The sequence below is a fragment of the Colobus angolensis genome, unplaced genomic scaffold (genome assembly GCF_000951035.1).
Source record: "Colobus angolensis palliatus isolate OR3802 unplaced genomic scaffold, Cang.pa_1.0 Scaffold8, whole genome shotgun sequence".
Taxonomy (NCBI): domain Eukaryota; kingdom Metazoa; phylum Chordata; class Mammalia; order Primates; family Cercopithecidae; genus Colobus; species Colobus angolensis.
The window spans coordinates 4863829-4871970 of record NW_012121820.1 but is presented as its reverse complement, the minus strand read 5'-3'; positions in this window follow the sequence as shown (position 1 = coordinate 4871970).

Genomic DNA, 8142 nt, shown 5'->3' with positions numbered 1-8142 from the left:
AAAAAAAAAAAAAAAGAACTTGAGAGGCCAAGGTGGACAGATCACTTAAGATCAGAAGTTCAAGACCAGCCTGGCCAACATGGTAAAACCCTGTCTCTACTAAAAATACGAAAATTAGCAGGGCACTGTGGCGTGCACCTGTAATCCCAGCTGCCTGGAGGCAGAGGTTACAATGAGCTGAGATCATGCCACTGCACTCCAGCCTGGGCAACAGAATGAGACTCCATATCCAAAAAAGAGTCATTCATTAAATATAGAAAGGGGGTGGAGAGGACCGACTAAAGACCCCTGGCCTTTTGCTTGTGCAGCATCGTGGAGGAGAGAAAACTCAAGGCAGCCCACAAGGTGTGTGCTTTAGTGTCCTCATAAGCAACTCAAAGAGTAATTAATGGTGGTGGGCTAGGCTGGTGGCACATAGGACATTTGTTCATGAAGGTCCTTCCTTCCCTAGGCCAAGTTTAAGTGCATGCCATGGCTTAGGAGGTGGATATGAGGTTCAGGCTTTGGTGATACTTGTTGGTTTGGTTTTTTGTTTTGGGGTTTTTTTAAAACACATTACTTCTCCTGAAGCATTAACAACATGTTACGTTTCCAAACTTATCAGCTGAATGATGAGTTGACTATAAAACACCGGGTTGGAGGATGACAATGTGCTCCCAGGTGTGCGTGCATGAGTGTGCGTCCACATGAACCTGCGAATGTCTGTTGCCCAGAATATGGCTCCCATGCAATGATCTTGAACACTTGGTTAATGTATTTGCAAAGGCAATACAATCACAAGAACACCGCTGGCATTTGAAGCTCATTCTCCTTTGATTCAGGGGTGATTTTCTCTCCACTGGTCTGGAATTGGTGAACTGAAGTGTATGGAATGACGCCTATAATAAGCTCCCAAGTAAAGCCCACGCTTCTGGTCCACGGACTATGCTTTGAGTAGCAGAGGGGTGTACATTGCAACTAATAGGGAGCTTCCAATTTAGTTGCAATCCTCCAGAATTCCAATTTAATTGGCGTGGGTGTGGTCTGGGAATTGGCCAATTTTAAATCTCCCCAAGTGCTTCTAGTGTGCAGCTAAGGCAAGAACCACTGACTTAAGCAATGGAGACTTTTCCTTACTGCACAGAACAAGAAGTCCAGAAGAAGGCATTTTCCAGGCTGGTTTGGCAGCACCATGGTGGAATTAGGAGCCAGAATCTTTCTGTCCTTGTGTTCCACCATCCTCATCATGTCCTCAACCTTAACGGCTCGTGGTCTCAAGATGGCTGCAGAGTTCCAGACATCACATCCACCCACAGGGTAGGAAGAAATGGGAGGACACTTTGCTGTCTCTCTCTTAAGCAGGGATCAAAGTCTTTCATGGAACCCAGCCCCTCCACCCCCACAGTAGACATCCCTTTGTCTTTTTGCCCAGGGTGGGTTATATATATGGTTGCCATATTCAGCAAATAAATGTTCTAAATTTAAATTGAGACAAGCTTATGCTAAACAATTATTCATTGTTTGTCTGAAATCTGAATGTAACTAGGCATGGCTGTGCTTCATCTGGCCCTAGTAACATATTTAATACATCCACCTGTACACCAATCATTGACAAAGGGAACTAGGATGAACTTGTTCCTAGGATGAAGTGTGAACTTGATTTAGCCTCCAGCCCACCCTCTAACCCATCCCTATATCCTTAGCTGAGCCTGAGTTTCTCTCTCTCTCCGCCAGACCTGGGTCACATGTTTGTCTCTGGGCCAATCACTGGCTAAAGGAATGGAACGTGCTGATTGGCTTAGCCTGGGTCACATGCTCCATCCTACAGTCAAACATATACGGTGGATAAGGGAGAAGGAGTTACCACCCTTATCCAGGAGAAAGGCTATAACCAGGAAGAGGGTTCACTAACCAGGTATTTTATTTTCTGTATTCTGACACTTTGATATCTGGGACCATGCTGACCCTGTCCTGCCTATCTGAGGGTTAGCCAGTTCCTGATAAAGCATGCTTTTCAAATACAAACCAACCAACCCAGAGCCGATGCTCCAACCCCTCCTCTATTGAACCCTGCTATTCCATTCCCTAGCCACCCCAGGGCCAGGTGCCAGATAGCTAGGGGCAGTTCCTATGCCCCAGAGCCCCCTGAAATTATTCAAACTAGCCAATTCCAAAATCTGCTTACCTCGCCTTCCTTATTCTTCCCTCCAAAGCCACAATCAAGGCTCTTTCCCATATTCACTCCCTCTCCTGCCTCTGCCAACCCCAGCGCTTCCCTGGGTGGTCCCCATGGTATGGTGTGTCCCCTCCTGTCGGGACCTGTAACAAACCCTCTTTTGAGTGGCAGTCCTTTCCTGACCTGTTGGCCTTCCTATACCTCAAATTTTCCATCAATCCACTGTACTTTAAAACAGAGGGGAAGCATTTTTTCAAATGAATGTATTCAAGCACCTACTAGTATGCCAGACATTGCTTCAGTGGTGGGATACAGCCCCATGAATGAAGGCCACATAATGCTCCTGAAACAGACATTCTAGTGAAGTAAGATAAATGAGGACACGCAAAATATGTGTCATGTCAGATAGTGTTGGGTGTTGGCAAGGAGGACAGAGAACGGGCAGGAATCGTAAGAGGCTGCAATTTCAAATGGAGCAGCCAGGGAGGGCCTTACTGAGAAGGTGACATTTGAAGAGAGCGCTGAGGTAGCTGAGGGAGGAAGCCACAAAGACATCTGGCACAGAGCACAGCAAGTGCAAAGGCCCTGGGGTCAGGTGGGATTTTAACTGGCTTCCCCCGGGTGTTGGGTGGAGAAACATGATTGGCACAGACAGTCATCAGCCCTTATCCATGGAGGGATACATTCCAGGACTCCCAGTGGACCCTGAAACCACAGCTAATACAGAACATGACTGAACATGTTTCTGGTCATGTCTCCCATCCACAAATTTAATGCTTTTTTTCCGTCTTAACTAAGCACTTGTGCACTGTGGCCGTATCTTTTGTAGTCTGAGGTGCAGCGGCAAAACTAGCATGAGTTTCTTTTTCCTTCTCAATATCACAGATAGAAGATTCATTCTTACCGAAGATCTTAGCAACCTCAGCATACAATTTTTATTTCTTTTATTCATTTAAAAACTTTCATCTTTTCACTTAAAGGAAGCCCTTTATGGCTTCACTGTGGCATATCCAAATGGCTGGCATCACTACGCTTGTGTTTGGAGCCGTTATCAAGTAAAATAAGGGTGACTTGGACACAGGCACTATGATACTGAAACTATCTGATATGTGGTAACTGGGATGGCTCCCAAGTGACCAACGGGCAGGTGGCACACGCAGCATGAATTCACTGGACAAAGGGATGATTCACTTCCCAAGTGAATGGAGCGGGACAGAGCTGCATGGTGCAAAATTTTATCATGCTACTCAGAACGGCACTCCAGTTTCCCTCCAGCTGCTGCCCACAGAGCTGAAACCCCAGCTGACCCCAGAGAAACCCACAGAGGGATCATTAGTGCCTGGAGCACTCTCAAGGAACCAGCACAAGCACCAGGGCACCGAGATCAGAGTCTGCAGCACCCCACTTCTTGGCTTTGTCCCACCTCCTTCAGGGCCCCAGCCACAGGCTGCAGCTCCCAGACCCACTTAACTTCACATCAAAGACCCCAGAGCCAGAAAGGCCTTTGAAGGAAAGGCCTTCTGTTAGACTCATTTTTGTATTTGTTTTTGACAAATGTGGAAACAGAAGCACAAGGCTCAGAGAATCCAGCTTCTTCCGCTCACATCACAAGCTGCGCCTGCCCAGTCGCCATGCCTAGCCTAGGGTTCCTGGTGCAAGACGACATGTATAGACACAGAATGGGATTCAAGTTGGATTCACAAGAAGGGTTTCCCCCAAAGCCTGAAGAAGAAGAAAGGGTCAGACCAAATCATGTTTCCACCCATATCTTTTGAGTACTCCCTATGTCAGGCACTATTCCACAGCCTGGGGCTACAGTAATGAAGACAGACACAATCCCTTCTCTCAGGAAGTGGAGGTGATGATGCTAGCAAATGAATACACGCAGTCATTTCAAAGAGAAATAAATGCTAAGAAGAGAACAAAGGGAGGCAACGGGCCAGACAGCAAGGGTGGTAGGGGCTACGTTAGATGGACAAACAGGAGAGACTGTCCAAGGCCATGGTGAGGAGCTTGGATTACATTCCCATAAAATGAAAATGGGTTAGGGGGCTTAGATGGAGAAGGGACATGACTGGACATAGATTCTAAGAGGATCCTTCTGGCTGAGTGTGGGGAGAACAGATTGTCAGGGGGAGGGTAGAAGCAGAGAGACCACAGGAGAAGCCACTGTGATTGTCAGGCAGGAGCTGTGATGCTTGGACCGGGGTGCAGAGTGCAGATGGTGAAATGCAGTCAGACCCTGTATGTATTCGGGGGACTGGAGGTGGGGTTGAGGCAAAGAGAAGAGGAAGGACACCTGCATTTTAAGCTGAGCCACTAGGCTGATGATTGAGCCCCAGCTCTTCCCTCCTGGGAGCAATAAACATTTGCTACAGGATCTGTGATTCAAATAAGCTTAATATTAAGCTCAGATTATAACTTTCTATCAGTGACTCTTGATGAAAACCAAGAAAATGTCCTGGTGTAAGAAAGTCTGATGAGGACACGGGAGAGCAGCACAAAGAAAACCATGGAAGCCTCAACATAGATATATATTTTTTCTCACCATTACAAAGATGGAGCAACTAGGGCACAGAGAGGTTAAGAAATTTGCTCCAGGTCACACAGCCAGAAGGCAGTAAGCCAAGATTTAAACCTAGTGCTATGTTTTTTTTTATTTACTTATTTTTAATTTTTTTTGTTTTTTTGAGACAAGATCTCACTCTGTCGCCCAGGCTTGAGTGCAGTAGTGTGATCACAGCTCACTGCAGCCTCAACCTGCTGGGCTCAAGCAATCCTCCCACCTCAGCTTCTCAAGTAGCTGGGACTACAGGAATGTGCCACCACACCCAGATAATTTTTGCACTTTTTGTAGAGATGAGGGTCTCCCTATGTTGCCCAGGCTGCTCTTGAATTCCTGGGCTCAAGTGATCCTCCCACCTCGGCCTTCCAAAGTTCTGGGATTACAGGTGTGAGCCACTGAGTCCAGCCCTAGAGCCATGTTTTTTAATCACTGCACTATTTAACCAGTCTCCAGGTAGAGGATATTGAGTTGCTCCAATTTGAAAGTTTATTTTTCATTGTAATACACAGTGCAATGGGAATGTCTTTATATATGTATCTTTGCCTCCTTGGGCAAGTGTTTCTGAAGACAAACTCTCTAAGGAGTGGAGACAGCTGTTTTAGGGTCCCTCATGTTCTGTGGAGTCTGTCAGCTTCCACCCGGCAGCCTTCCACTCTCACATCTGTGCCTGAAAGTCCTTTCTACGAATGAGCCAAGGCCCACTGCCCAACGGTTGAACTAGCCTTGGAAGGTGGCCAAGCTCCTTCCAGGAGGTGGGGGGTGGGGAGGGAGGATGAGACTTCTGAACCTTTAAATAGACCCAGGTCAACAAGGCTCATCCCTTGAAGTCCAACACATTATCTCATAGCCGACTACAGCCAGCAAGCAGGCGGGCTCCTGAAAAATTTATCATTTGCTATTTTCTGCTCATGCGTGAGGCAGTTCTGACAGTCCTCAGGGCCAGAGACTTCTCCACTAAGATAATCCCAGGATTCCATCCAGTTCCAGGGCAGAGAACAGCTGTCCATCCTCATTAGGGCTGGTTAGGAGGATGAAGCCGTACATGCAAGATGAGGGGCTCATTCTGTTTCCTATTTTGGGGGTCGAGGTGTACAGGTTTTTACTGAGAATGGGTTTTCCTTTCCCTATGTGAAGTGGTCACTCCTACCTGAGCTGCCTCTTGGAGGTATCAAAAGCTCAGCGGAACTGGTTTTATGAGCTTACTGGTCAGAAAGTGGTCGAAATTGTCATCAGATTTTCAAATCGATTAGGAAAATCTGTGGGGATGATGTTCAAAGACCTTTAGGCTTTTGTCACCAAGAGACTAAGAAAGAAAAGTCTAGAAGCTGAGACCTTGTTGTGTGGTTTCCTTTGGTCAAGGAGGCCATGGCAGTTGTGGGTCCTGCAAGGGTGTTACTGGCTTAATTCAGACGACCTTTGACGAGCCTCTTTGGGTGCCAGGGCTCAGCCAGGCACTGGGGCACCCTGATGAGTGTGGTCTCTGACTTGGGGAGCAAATTATCTAGCTCAGGTCCCCAAAAACCAGCCATCTGCCTACAGTCTCATGATTTTGCAACATCTCTGTGACATCTGGGAAGAAGAGTGATTGCTGAAGCACAGGGCTGCCACGTGAGCCCATTCCTGGGGGATGCCAACTAACTCAGCTACAGGCAAGGGTGTGTCTGCAACTCCCAGAGCCCCCAAGGGAAGCAGGAGTCCCTCAGGAGAACAGGACAAAGACCATATGAGGCTCCCAGCTCAGTTCCCCACTTGATTCTGCTTCTGGACAATTTTCCAACCTGAGCCAGGACAGACATGTTCCCTCTTGGATCCAGTTTCCATATAGTCAGGAATGTGGATCAAGAAGTTGCAAAGGGCACACCTTGGCCTGGGACTTCCAGGTGCTTTTCTTCTTTCTACAACCCCTTCCTAAGTGATCTTTATTACATAAATAATAAACTGTAATTTTAAAAATTCAAAGAAGACAAAGCAAAAGTAGTTCCTCACTTCCTACCCAGTTTTCACACTCATCACCCCAGACTAGTATCCTATTCAACATGATGTATGTCCTCTAAGAATACACAAACACACACACACACGGGTTTTGGGGCCAAGGCAAAGAGCAACAGGGTGCTCTCTAGAGGGTGACTCCAGAGAGGGCCTCTCCAAGGGGGTGACATCTGCAGAGCCTGGAGTGAGAACGAGCCAGGCAGATATCTGGGGAAGAGCAGCCTTGGCAGAGGGACCTGCAAGTGCAAAGGCCCCGAGGCAGGAGGGTTCTCAAGGGGCTGGGGGAGCAGCACAGGGGCCCATGTGACTGGAGCAGAGGAGTGAAGTGGGGAGTGGCAGGCGCAGAGGTTGAAGAAAGGATGAGGGGCCAGGCCATGGAGGGCCTTGCAGGCCATGGGGAAGACTTTGGCTTTTATTCTGCATGAGAGAGTGGGTCCCTAGAGGACTCTGAGTGATGGAATCTGATGAGCTGACCTAAGAGGATGAAAGGCCCACCCTGGCTCTGAATGGAGAACACAAGGCGGTGGCTGGGGGCGGAGCCAGGAACCCAACTAGGAGACTTGGACACTAACCCAGGCAAGAGATGACAATGGTGAGATACAGTCAAGTCCAGATCCTGGCTTGACTGAGCCCAGCTTCGTTCTTCTCCCTGCCCCACCCTCCCTCCCTCTACCTTCCCAAAGAGTTCCTGACCTCACATACTCTAGTTATATCTATCATTTAAAAACATAGCCATGTTAGTCATCTGTCACACCCTGTGCTCCTGTGTCACCTGAGTCAGGTGTCCCAGGAATAGATCTGGAGGGGGTGCTGTGGGAATCTGCTACTCAGACTTCTCTTGGGTAGAAGTCTCTAGACTGGCAAATTAGGCCTAAACGTTCAAAGTATCTGGGAAATGGCAAGTCCCCCAAAAACAGTGGTGATTTGGACCTGGTCCTTTACAATGCTGAGTGAACTCACCATTTCCAAAAATGAGTGGCTACGAGCAGTGACGCTAGAGCAGATGAGATAATATTACATGCCATATGATAAAGGCCCTCTTTTACATTATGTATTTATTTCCATATATATTACTAGGTTGGTGCAAAAGTAATTATGCTTTTTGCCAGACAAAAACCGCAATGACTTTTGCACCAATCTTATTTTTAAAAAAATAGAGGCTGGGCACAGTGGCTCACACCTGTAATCCCAGCACTTTGGGAGGCCGAGGCGGGCGGATCATGAGGTCAGGAGATTGAGACCATCCTGGCTAACACGGTGAAACCCCGTCTGTACTAAAAATACAAAAAAATTAACCGGGCATGGTGGCGGGCGCCTGTAGTTCCAGCTGCTCAGGAGACTGAAGCAGGAGAACGGTGTGAACCCGGGAGGCGGAGCTTGCAGTGAGCCGATATCGCACCACTGCACTCCAGCCTGGGAGACAGAGTGAGAC